At 41.8% G+C, this 13,892-nt stretch overlaps 1 protein-coding gene across 1 annotated transcript in view; it reads left to right on the top strand.

Annotated features, from left to right (window-relative positions):
• Positions 1-13,892, top strand: part of LOC128690516 (phosphatidylserine synthase 2) — a gene marked incomplete in the record, with an annotated part of 412,859 nt that overhangs the window by 337,076 nt on the left and 61,891 nt on the right.

The following is a 13,892-nucleotide window of genomic DNA, read 5'->3' as shown; positions in this document are numbered from 1 at the left end:
CTGCTCACACTCCAACAGCTCATCAGGTCCCATAAATCATTTGTCTCCATTCATTCCTATCTAACACTCTCGCACATGCATGCTGGAAGTCCAAGCCCCTCGGCCACAAAACCTCCTTTACCCCCTCCCTCCAACCTTTTCAAGGATGACCCCTACCCCGCCTTCCTTCCCCTACAGATTTATATGCTCTCCAAGCCATTCTTCTTTGATCCATTCTCTCTAAATGACCAAACCACCTCAACAACCCCTCTTCAGCCCTTAGACTAATACTTTTAGTAACTCCACACCTCCTAATTTCCACACTCTGAATTCTCTGCATAATATTTACACCACACATTGCCCTTAGACAGGACATCTCCACTGCCTCCAGCCATCTCCTCGCTGCAGCATTTGCAACCCAAGCTTCACACCCATATAAGAGTGTTGGTACCACTCTACTTTTGTACATTCTTTTCTTTGCCTCCATGGGTAACATTTTTTTGTCTCCACAGATATCTCAATACACCACTCACCTTTTTTCCTTCATCAATTCCATGGTTAACCTCATCTTTCATAAACCCATCTGCTGACAAGTCAACTCCCAAATATCTGAAAACATTCACTTCTCCCATACTCCCTCTCTCCAATGTGATATCCAATTTTTCTTTATCTAAATCATTTGATACCCTCATCTCCTTACTCTTATCCATGTTCACTTTAAACTTTCTACCTTTACACACCCTCCCAGACTCATCCACTAACCTTTGCAACTTTTCTTTAGTCTTCCATAAGCACAGTATCATCAGCAAAAAGTAACTGTGCCAACTCCCATTTTCTATTTGATTCCCCATAATTTAATCCCACCCCTCTCCCCAACCCCCTAGCATTTACTTCTTTTACAACCCCATCTATAAATACATGTATTTTAAACAACTGTTATGGGACCATAGGAACCCAACACTTATTGATGTATTTAAGTAACAGTTACTCTGGAATACCTAATTATATTGAATTGATGGGGGCACAACTACTTAATGGTCCTAAGGGCAGATCACTCTAAGGGGCTGAGAGGCAGCTGGGTCAAGCCTGTTTATTTCAGTATAATAGGTTATACTATAGACACACACACACAATTTAAATAAGTAGTTTATAAAGTTGTATTTCTTTTGTATTAGTAAATAAGGTGTGGAATGGGATAATCCCAGAAGTAAAAGAAGAAGACCAAGAGATCAACTAGCTGGAAGCCACAAGGAGAGAGTGAGAGAGAGAGAGCAAGCTAGCTCCTCCCATAAGCCCACCCAAAACAACCAAAAGACTGTTGCCAGGCACAATTCTCTAGCCACCACAATAGTGTTTCCCATTTCCACACCTTATTTACTTTTACAAAAGAAATACAACTTTATAAACTACTTATTTAAATTGTGTGTGTGTGTCTATAGTATAACCAATTTTTTTTTTTTCAACAAGTCGGCCGTCTCCCACCGAGGCAGGGTGACCCAAAAAAGAAAGAAAATCCCCAAAAAGAAAATACTTTCATCATCATTCAACACTTTCACCACACTCACACATTATCACTGTTTTTGCAGAGGTGCTCAGAATACAACAGTTTAGAAGCATATACATATAAAGATACACAACATATCCCTCCAAACTGCCGTTTCCAGGACTCAAGTCCGACTATATGAAAATAACCAGTTTCCCTGAATCCCTTCACTAAATATTACCCTGCTCACACTCCAACAGATCGTCAGGTCCCAAGTACCATTCGTCTCCATTCACTCCTATCTAACACGCTCACGCACGCTTGCTGGAAGTCCAAGCCCCTCGCCCACAAAACCTCCTTTATGCCCTCTCTCCAACCCTTTTGAGGACGACCCCTACCCCGCCTTCCTTCCCCTATAGATTTATATGCTTTCCATGTCATTCTACTTTGATCCATTCTCTCTAAATGACCAAACCACCTCAACAACCCCTCTTCTGCCCTCTGACTAATACTTTTATTAACTCCACACCTTTTCCTACTTTCCACACACCTAATTTTCTGCATAATATTTACACCACACATTGCCCTTAAACAGGACATCTCCACTGCCTCCAACCGTCTCCTTGCTGCTGTATTTACCACCCAAGCTTCACACCCATATAAGAGTGTTGGTACTACTATACTTTCATACATTCCCTTCTTTGCCTCCATAGAAAAAGTTTTTTGACTCCACATATACCTCAACGCACCACTCACCTTTTTTCCCTCATCAATTCTATGATTAACCTCATCCTTCATAAATCCATCCGCCAACACGTCAACTCCCAAGTATCTGAAAACATTCACTTCTTCAATACTCCTCCTCCCCAATTTGATATCCAATTTTTCTTTATCTAAATCATTTGATACCCTCATCACCTTACTCTTTTCTATGTTCACTTTCAACTTTCTACCTTTACACACATTCCCAAACTCATCCACTAACCTTTGCAATTTTTCTTTAGAATCTCCCATAAGCACAGTATCATCAGCAAAAAGTAACTGTGTCAATTCCCATTTTGAATTTGATTCCCCAAAATTTAATCCCACCCCACTTCCAAACAACCTAGCATTTACTTCCTTTACAACCCCATCTATAAATATATTAAACAACCATGGTGACATTACACATCCCAGTCTAAGACCTACTTTTGCTGGGAAGTAGTCTCCCTCTCTTCTACACACCCTAACCTGAGCCTCACTATCCTCATAAAAACTCTTTACAGCATTTAATAACTTACCACCTATTCCATATACTTGCAACATCTGCCACATTGCTCCTCTATCCACTCTATCATATGCCTTTTCTAAATCCATAAATGCAATAAAAACTTCCCTACCTTTATCTAAATATTGTTCACATATATGCTTCAATGTAAACACTTGATCTACACATCCCCTACCCACTCTGAAACCTCCTTGCTCATCCGCAATCCTACATTCTGTCTTACCTCTAATTCTTTCAATTATAACCCTACCGTGCACTTTTCCTGGTATACTCAGTAAACTTATTCCTCTATAATTTTTACAATCTCTTTTGTCCCCTTTCCCTTTATATAAAGGGACTATACATGCTCTCCGCCAATCCCTAGGTACCTTCCCCTCTTTCATACATTTATTAAACAAAAGTACCAACCACTCCAACACTATATCCCCCCCTACTTTTAACATTTCTGTCATGATCCCATCAGTTCCAGGTGCTTTACCCCCTTTCATTCTACATAGTGCCTCATGTACCTCCCCCACACTTACATTCTGCTCTTCTTCACTCCTAAAAGATGGTATACCTCCCTGACCAGTGCATGAAATTACCACCTCTCTTTCTTCCTTAACATTTAAAAGTTCCTCAAAATATTCTCGCCATCTACCTAATACCTCCATCTCCCCATCTACTAACTCCCCTACTCTGTTTTTAACTGACAAATCCATACTTTCCCTAGGCTTTCTTAACTTGTTTAACTCACTCCAAAATTTTTTCTTATTTTCATTAAAATTTCTTGACAGTGCCTCTCCCACTCTATCATCTGCTCTCCTTTTGCACTCTCTCACCACTCTCTTCACCTTTCTTTTACTCTCCATATACTCTGCTCTTCTTATAACACTTCTGCTTTGTAAAAACCTCTCATAAGCTACCTTTTTCTCTTTTATCACACCCTTTACTTCATCATTCCACCAATCACTCCTCTTTTCTCCACCCTTCTATAACCACAAACTTCTGCCCCACATTCTAATACTGCATTTTTAAAACTTTTCCAAACCTCTTCAACCCCCCCCCCCACTACTCATCTTTGCACTAGCCCACCTTTCTGCCAATAGTCGCTTATATCTCACCCGAACTTCCTCCTCCCTTAGTTTATACGCTTTCACCTCCCTCTTACTTGTTGTTGCCACCTTCCTCTTTTCCCATCTACCTCTTACTCTAACTGTAGCTACAACTAAATAATGATCCAATATATCACTTGCCCCTCTGTAAACATGTACATCCTGGAGCCTACCCATCAGCCTTTTATCCACCAATTCATAATCTAATAAACTACTTTCATTACGTGCTACATCATACCTTGTATATTTATTTATCCTCTTTTTCATAAAATATGTATTACTTATTACCAAATCTCTTTCTACACATAGCTCAATTAAAGGCTCCCCATTTACATTTACCCCTGGCACCCCAAATTTACCTACTACTCCCTCCATAACATTTTTACCCACTTTAGCATTGAAATCCCCAACCACCATTACTCTCACACTTGATTCAAAACTCCCCACACATTCACTCAACATTTCCCAAAATCTCTCTCTCTCTCCTCTACACTTCTCTCTTCTCCAGGTGCATACACGCTTATCATAACCCACTTTTCACATCCAATCTTTATTTTACTCCACATAATCCTTGAATTAATACATTTATAGTCCCTCTTTTCCTGCCATAGCTTATCCTTCAACATTATTGCTACTCCTTCTTTAGCTCTAACTTTATTTGAAACCCCTGACCTAATCCCATTTATTCCTCTCCATTGAAACTCTCCCACCCCCTTCAGCTTTGTTTCACTTATAGCCAGGACATCCAGCTTCTTCTCATTCATAACATCCACAATCATCTCTTTCTTATCATTTGCACAACCTATTATATTGAGAAAAAGAGGCTAATAGTTTTTACAATCTCTTTTGTCCCCCTTCTCTTTTTATAAAGGAACTATACATGCTCTTTGCCAATCCCTAGGTGCCTTCCCCTCTTTCATACATTTATTAAACAACAGTACTAACCACTCCAACACTATATCCTCCCCTGCTTTTAACATTTCTGTCATAATCCCTTCAGTTCTAGCTGCTTTACCCCCTTACCTGCCTTACCTCACGCACCTCCCTCCACACTCACATCCTGCTCTTTTTCATTCCTAAAAGATGGTATACCTCCCTGGCCAGTGCATGAAATTGCCACCTCCCTTTCTTCATCAATATTTAACCCTTTCATGGTCTGTGCTGTAGTTCTACGGCTTTGAGTTGAGGGTCCAAACCGTAGTATGGCACCAACACTGGCTTGCAAGCCATAATATTATGGCACCAATAGTGAAAGGGTTAAGACTACAAATGTAACGGAAATAAAAGTATTTTGTACCTTAAATTGTGAGTGCTGGTGTTGATGATTGTGAAGAGAGTTGAGAGTTATGCTGTGGCCCTACTGGGCTGAGGTGGATGGTATAGGTTCTAGTACTGAAGTCAATGGTTGTACTGGAGTGTACATAAATTCTGTAATGGATTTCTGGGCTCTTTTACCCTGCTGACGGTAAGGCATCAGCTGCTCTAGACGCCATTTCAGAACACTGCTTCTAGATTTGTCATGGTCCTCTTCGGTGAAAAGTCTAACTTTAACCCTTTCAGGGTCCGTCCCGTAGATCTACGGCTTTACATTCAGGGTCCAAACCGTAGATCTACGCCATGAGCTCAGCTCACTCTGATAAACTGTGAGTGGTACGTTTGGGCCTAGATATGAGAGAATACATCTATGTGGTATTTGTGCACCACATAAAACAATTCCTGCAGCACACTGTGTATAATGTGAACAGAGGAAATAAGTCACTAAAGTTAATAAGTCAAGTCAGTCAGTAAGCCAAGTCAGTCAGTCAGTCAGTAAGTCAGTCAAGTAAGTCAGTCAGTTATTCATCACATAAACTCGTATATTTACCTCATTCATTTTAATTGTACAAACTGGAGACAATGGTCTCATCCACAGCAAGCTAATTTTATGAAGTGTTGAACAAAATTATGCTGCAATTTTACAGTTGCGTAACAACTAAAATGTGCCAAATAAATCCGTGTAATATAAGGGTCTACTGTAATAAGAACAAAGTCAAATTGTAATCAATTTGAATGTACAGGAGAGCCTCGCATGTACAGCACCCTCTTATCGGTGTTCCACATTGTCGTTGGCTTTTGATTGAGTCACTGTTCATTATGTTCAGTGCTTTTATTGCTTTACAGCTGTTTTTGCTATTTCCGCACAACAGTTGCATAAGGGAGAGGCAACTAACACCATGTTTTAAGGTAAGTATTGTGTGCTGTGTATTAAATTTAATTTTTGTCTTTATTTTTAATGTCTAGCTGTACCAGGCACTTAATATATGATAGTGTAAAAATGTTATCAGCTGTTTTAAATTTATTTGATAAAGAAAAAATGCTCTTTTCCATCCACAGGCGATTTTCATTTACTGTACGGGGTCAGGAACTTGGGCCGTACAAACAGGGCCCACCTGTATAACTACTGTAATTAACTTGTATGAGTAATGAGATATACAATATAAATTATTTTTTTTTTAATTTATTCAGTGACCACACTACAGTCATTGTGGTGATGACTGTTGAGTGACCACACTACAGTCATTGTGGTGATGACTGGTGAGTGACCACACTACAGTCATTGTGGTGATGACTGTTGAGTGACCACACTACAGTCATTGTGGTGATGACTGTTGGATGACCACACTACAGTCATTGTGGTGATGACTGTTGGATGACCACACTACAGTCATTGTGGTGATGACTGTTGGATGACCACACTACAGTCATTGTGGTGATGACTGTTGAGTGACCACACTACAGTCATTGTGGTGATGACTGTTGGATGACTACACTACAGTCATTGTGGTAATGACTGTTGGATGACTACACTACAGTCATTGTGATGATGACTGTTGAGTGACCACACTACAGTCATTGTGGTGATGACTGTTGGATGACCACACTACAGTCATTGTGGTGATGACTGTTGAGTGACCACACTACAGTCATTGTGCTGATGACTGGTGAGTGACCACACTACAGTCATTGTGGGGATGACTGTTGAGTGACCACACTACAGTCATTGTGGTGATGACTGGTGAGTGACCACACTACAGTCATTGTGGTGATGACTGTTGAGTGACCACACTACAGTCATTGTGGGGATGACAGTTGAGTGACCACACTACAGTCATTGTGGGGATGACAGTTGAGTGACCACACTACAGTCATTGTGGGGATGACAGTTGAGTGACCACACTACAGTCATTGTGGTGATGACTGTTGAGTGACCACACTACAGTCATTGTGGTGATGACTGTTGAGTGACCACACTACAGTCATTGTGGTGATGACTGTTGAGTGACCACACTACAGTCATTGTGGTGATGACTGTTGAGTGACCACACTACAGTCATTGTGGTGATGACTGTTGAGTGACCACACTACAGTCATTGTGGTGATGACTGTTGAGTGACCACACTACAGTCATTGTGGTGATGACTGTTGAGTGACCACACTACAGTCATTGTGGTGATGACTGGTGAGTGACCACACTACAGTCATTGTCGTAAGATGCTACTGTGAGAGACTCTAGTGTGTGAGACTAGTGTGTGTGACACTAGTGTGTGAGACACTACTGTATGAGACACTAGTGTGTGTGACACTAGTGTGTGTGATACTAGTGTGTGAGACACTAGTGTGTGAGACACTACTGTATGAGACACTAGTGTGTGTGACACTAGTGTGTGTGACACTAGTGTGTGAGACACTAGTGTGTGAGACTCTAGTTTGTGAGACTCTAGTTTGTGAGAGACTAGTGTGTGTGACTCTAGTTTGTGAGACACTAGTGTGTGAGACACTAGTGTGTGAGACACTAGTGTGTGAGACACTAGTGTGTGTGACACTAGTGTGTGAGACACTAGTGGGAGGCACTAGTGTGTGAGACACTAGTGTGTGATACTAGTGTGTCAGACAATAGTGTGTGAGACACTAGTGTGTGAGACACTAGTGTGTGAGACACTAGTGTGTGAGACACTAGTGTGTGAGACACTAGTGTGTGTGACACTAGTGTGTGTGACACTAGTGTGTGAGACACTAGTGTGTGTGACACTAGTGTGTGAGACACTAGTGTGTGAGACACTAGTGTGTGAGACACTAGTGTGTGAGACACTAGTGTGTGACACTAGTGTGTGAGACACTAGTGTGTGTGACACTAGTGTGTGAGACACTAGTGTGTGTGACACTAGTGTGTGAGACACTAGTGTGTGAGACACTAGTGTGTGTGACACTAGTGTGTGAGACACTAGTGTGTGTGACACTAGTGTGTGAGACACTAGTGTGTGTGACACTAGTGTGTGAGACACTAGTGTGTGAGACTCTAGTGTGTGAGACACTAGTGTGTGAGACACTAGTGGGAGGCACTAGTGTGTGAGACACTAGTGTGTGACACTAGTGTGTGTGACACTAGTGTGTGTGACACTAGTGGGAGGCACTAGTGTGTGAGACACTAGTGTGTGACACTAGTGTGTCAGACAATAGTGTGTGAGACACTAGTATGAGACACTAGAGTGTCAGACAATAGTGTGTGAGACACTAGTATGAGACACTAGAGTGTGAGACACTAGTGTGTGAGACTAGTGTATGATACACTAGTGTGTGAGACACTAGTGTGTGAGACACTAGTGTGTGAGACACTAGTGTGTGAGACACTAGTGTGTGTCACACTAGTGTGTGAGACACTAGTGTGTGAGACACTAGTGTGTGTGACACTAGTGTGTGAGACACTAGTGGGAGGCACTCGTGTGTGAGACGCTAGTGTGTGACACTAGTGTGTCAGACAGTAGTGTGTGAGACACTAATGTGAGACACTAGTGTATCATGTGGGGTTCAAACACGTGGATAGGGTAAAGTAATACTCACGTAGGCTGGTAGTACGTATATTACGGATAATGTGGGTAGCGCCAAACAGCCGGCCTGCCTCCTTGCTCACTCTCGTATAACTGACCGCCCACAGTACCCATATGTGAGGGGGTCTTTGAATACTGCTGTGGTACACAACAATTTAACATTATAACATACATAAGTAGAACATTGGAATGGAAGCTTACGTAACTGAAACTGTAATGCAATACAAGGTATAATATAGCACAACTCATCGAATGAAACTCAACGTTGGGATTACACAGTGGAAGTGATAAAAAAAATTTGATCGATCGATCTGTATTCATGTGATCTACGGATTCTGAGGAAGGAATATATACAAAGAAAGAGTGTTTAACAGAAAGGCAGATTCGGTGCACTCAAATCTAGACTGTTAACTCTCAGAATTCGGAGAGAACGTGAACACAAAAAAAAATTCTTGAATACTGATAAGTTGATACTGTAATTATTCATCTATACAGGTTGTTTACATTTAACCCCAACTCTGCTAGGGTAAGATTGACATATGCAGAATGGTTATCATCTCTGGGAGGATCGAATTCCTCTGCAATGGCTAACACATGCCTTGACTGAGGACAGTCTGAACGAGTATCTACAAAAGATACAGCTACAATCACTAGTGACTGTGGAATTACTAATTCTTGGCTCATTACAAAGTCACTAATGGGTGCTGGTGGCTTCACAGTAAGAATAAGATCTTCCTGGAGCAGGAATCGAATCACACCAGAACACAAGGGATCGGTTCTTTCTTACTGGAGGAATAAACAAACTCGGTGGAGTGGATGACTCCCCCCGGTTGAAAAAAATTAACGCTATAACACGCAATATGAGCAAGGGAGAACGAATCTACTATCTCAAACTGCAAGCACAGGAGAAAAGAAATGAACACGGTGAACAATGCTGATATTCAATCTGAGTCGCACACAGTGACACGAGGTATCAGCTATAAACTTCACTTACAAACGTTAACAACGTGGAAGTTACTTGAGAAATAACTTCTTACAATGCACTGATTACTGTCAACTAGGATGGGATCACAATCTGAAACACAAGGGACAACAACAACACTCAAGTGAGCACACTAGCCACAGAAACGTCTTTCTGCAACGGCTTGTGGCATCAGCAAGAGATGGCATAACTCGTTGCAAGTAAAGTTCTTCTCAAAGCGTCCCCTAGGAAGGAACGAATACTTGAACAAGTCGCCATCGCAAGGATAGTAGTCGCACTATCCTGCGTGCATGATATTGTGGCCGAGTCCAGACAGGAGTGACAGTATTACTAGTGCCTGACCGCTCGGCTACGTTAATAAGTAATTCACGGATCTATAGGAACTTAATCTGAACTTCACATTTTGCAGCACTTTAACAAATCTCAGATACAAGCTGTGAGAACAAACACATTGCTCAAGGGCTAGGTATTGTCTTTCAGTGAGTAAGGGAATGTTGGTACTGTGGACTGATTCATATTGACTTTGACTGGCATGATACACTAAGTGAACATTCAAAAGTGACTGGGACATGATCTCAGGGAACTTACTCAAGGACATAAGGCAAAAAAAATAGAGAAATGACACAGTAAGCTTAAGTGGAAGAAAATGCTTAACAATTCTGCATAAGTAATAAAAAAATGTCTAAGATACACTGCAAGAGTAAAGACAGCTCATTTTGAATTTAATTCAGTCTCCAGTAATATTTTTACTTGTATATTTCAATGTATTCTTTTTTTTCTTGGCCAATAGTCCTTTACATTGAGTTGTCCTTCCTCTATTACTTTACCCTATCCACGTGTTCGAACCCCACATGATAAGTGTGTGAGACACTAGTATGAGACACTAGTGTGTGAGACTAGTGTATGATACACTAGTGTGTGAGATACTAGTGTGTGAGACACTAGTGTGTGAGACACTAGTGTGTGAGACACTAGTGTGAGACTAGTGTGTGAGACACTAGTGTGTGAGATTCTAGTGTCAGACACTAGTGTATGTGACACTAGTGTACGTGACACTAGTGTGTGAGACACTACTGTATGAGACACTAGTGTGTGAGACTAGTGTGTGTGACACTAGTGTGTGAGACTAGTGTGCAAGACACTAGTGTGTGAGACACTAGTGTGTGAGACTAGTGTATGAGACACTAGTGTGTGAGACAGTGTGTGAGACACTACTGTATGACACACTAGTGTGACATCAGCGTGTGAGACACTAGTGTGTGAGACATTACTGTATGAGACACTAGTGTGTGTGACACTAGTGTGAGAGACTCTAGTGTGTGAGACACTACTGTGTGAGACACTAGTGTGTGAGACACTAGTGTGTGAGACACTAGTGTGTGAGACACTAGTGTATGAGACACTAGTGAGTGAGACACTAGTGTGTGTGATGCTAGTGTATGAGACACAAGTGTGTGAGACACTAGTGTGTGAGACACTAGTGTATGAGACACTAGTGGGAGGCACTAGTGTGTGAGACACTAGTGTGTGAGACACAAGTGTGTGAGACACTAGTGTGTGAGACACTAGTGTGTGAGACACTAGTGTGTGAGACACTAGTGTGTGAGACACTAGTGTGTGAGACACTAGTGTGTGAGACACTAGTGTGTGAGACTAGTGTGTGAGACACTAGTGTGTGAGACACTAGTGTATGAGACACTAGTGTGTGAGACACTAGTGTGTGAGACACTAGTGTGTGAGACAATAGTGTGTGAAACACTTATGTGAGACACTAGTGTGTGACACAATAGTGTGTGAGACTAGTGTGTGAGACACAAGTGTGTGAGACACTAGTGTATGAGACACTAGTGTGTGAGACTCTAGTGTGTTAGACACTAGTGTGTGTGACACTAGTGCGAGACACTAGTGTGTGAGACAGTGTGAGACACTAGTGTTCAGTGGTCAGTCGTCACGTGAGGTCACAGACCCTGAGCTGCTTGGGGATTAGCGTGGACGGTTACAAAGCATGGCTTGCTTCTACAGTGTTTTAAAAGCTGAGGTTGGAGAGTTGAAGGAGGAGGTCTTGCTTCTCCAGGAGGAGATTAGGAGGCTGAAGGTCCACCTCAATGGGCCTGGGAGAGAGTGTGAGGTGGTTGGAGATGTGGGGAATGAGGCTTCTAGCAGTGAGGTGCAGTCTGTCTCTCACTGTGAGGAGGCTGTAGGTGGGGTGGTAGCAACGGCTACCAGCAGTGAGGTGCAGCCCAGCACCTGCTACAAGTGGCGAGTTGTTCACAGTAATGGGAGGCGCATCAGAGTAAGGAAAGTTAAGAGTGCAGATCTGAAGGTAGGAAATCGCTTCTCTGTTCTCCAGGATGAATGTACTTCAGTGGCCAGTGAAGGTAAGGGTACTACTGCCCCTGCTAATGAAGGTAAGCGCATTCTTGTGGTTGGTGACTCTCAGGTAAGATATGTTGATCGTGCTTTTTGTAATAGGAATAAGAAGATGAGAGATAGAGTGTGCTTCCCTGGAGCTGGTGTTGGGGACATTGTCAACAGACTGGATAATATCATGTCAGGTAATGGGAACAAGCCCATTATCTGTCTCAGTGCTGGTGGAAATGATATTGGGAAGGGTAGGAGAGAAGAGCTGCTAGATAAGTACAGGTCAGCTATAGATTTCATTAAGTCTAAGGGAGGGATCCCAATCATATGTAGCATCTTGCCTAGAAGGGGAGTAGGAAATGAATGGTTGTCTAGGGCAATTGGTGTAAATTGCTGGCTAGACAGATACTGCAAGGAACTTGCAATCCCATTCATTGACAACTGGAACAACTTTTATGGCAAACATGATATGTATGCAAGGGATGGGGTTCATCTCTCTGGGGCAGGGGTGGTAGCACTTGCAGACTCGATTGAGAAGGCCATTGGTGAAATGCCTATGATTTTAAACTGATGGAAGATAGAGGTATGGGTGTGTGTGGGAAACAAGCAGGTTGCAACACTAGGGTTGGAAACAGTAAATGTATAAAAGGCATTCAGCATGAAGTTATAAATAAAGACAAAAGAACAGGTCAGCAAACAAAGGGGGACAGCAGAGGGCAGCAAGGGACTAGCTCCCTTAAGGTTTACTATACTAATAGCAGGAGTGTTAGAAATAAGATAGATGAGCTAAGATTAATTGCAAGTGCAGGAAACATAGATATTATTGCTATAACAGAGACCTGGCTCAATCTGAAAGATAGAGAGATGCCCTCTGAATGTCACATACAAGGCTATAAATTATTCCACACTGACAGGGTCAACAGGAAAGGTGGTGGAGTAGCGATGTATGTCAGAGACAATTTAAATTGTTGTGTTAGACAAGATATTAAATTAGAAGCGTCAGCCACTGAATCTGTTTGGTTACAGCTTCTCGAGGGCCGAGAAAAACTAATTTTGGGTGTGATTTACAGGGCCCCAAATCTTGATAGGGAGTGCAGTAAACTTCTATGGGACGAAATTCGTAAGGCATCTACATACGAAAATGTTGTGCTAATGGGAGATTTCAACTATAGACAGATTGACTGGAGCAATTTGACAGGAAATTTAGAGTCGGGTGACTTTCTTGATACGATCCAGGATTGTTTTTTAAAACAGTTTGTGACAGAGCCAACTAGGGGAAATAACCTCCTTGACTTGGTTCTTGCCAGTAGGGAAACACTAATTAATAATCTTGAGGTTAATGATGAGCTTGGGGAGAGTGATCACAAATCACTCAGTTTTAACATATCATGGAATTCCCCTAATAATGGCAATCAAGTCTCCGTCCCTGACTTTCGCTTGGCTGATTTCATAGGACTGAAAAATTACTTAGGTGGGCTGAACTGGAATGACCTGACTAGGGGTCAGGTAGGTGGTGATGGTTGCCGATATGATGCTTTCCAGGGCATAGTTCTAGCTGCTCAGTCAAATTATGTTCCAAATAGGGAAATCAGATCAAACAAAAATGATCCTAAATGGATGAACAATAGATTAAAATATCTGATTGGTCAAAAGAGAGGCATATATAGGCAAATCAAAAGAGGAGAGGGGCAATTAATAAATCGATATATTCAGTTAAAGAGAGAAATAAAAAAGGGAATTAGAAAAGCAAATAGAGATTATGAGGTTAAAGTTGCAAGAGAATCGAAGACTAACCCAAAAGGATTCTTTCAGGTATACAGAAGTAAGATCAGGGACAAGATAGGCCCACTCAAAAGTTCCT

The sequence above is a fragment of the Cherax quadricarinatus genome, chromosome 29 (assembly GCF_038502225.1).
Source record: "Cherax quadricarinatus isolate ZL_2023a chromosome 29, ASM3850222v1, whole genome shotgun sequence".
NCBI lineage: Eukaryota > Metazoa > Arthropoda > Malacostraca > Decapoda > Parastacidae > Cherax > Cherax quadricarinatus.
Note: the sequence above shows the minus strand (reverse complement) of the source record. Positions and strands in the feature narration are given on the sequence as shown.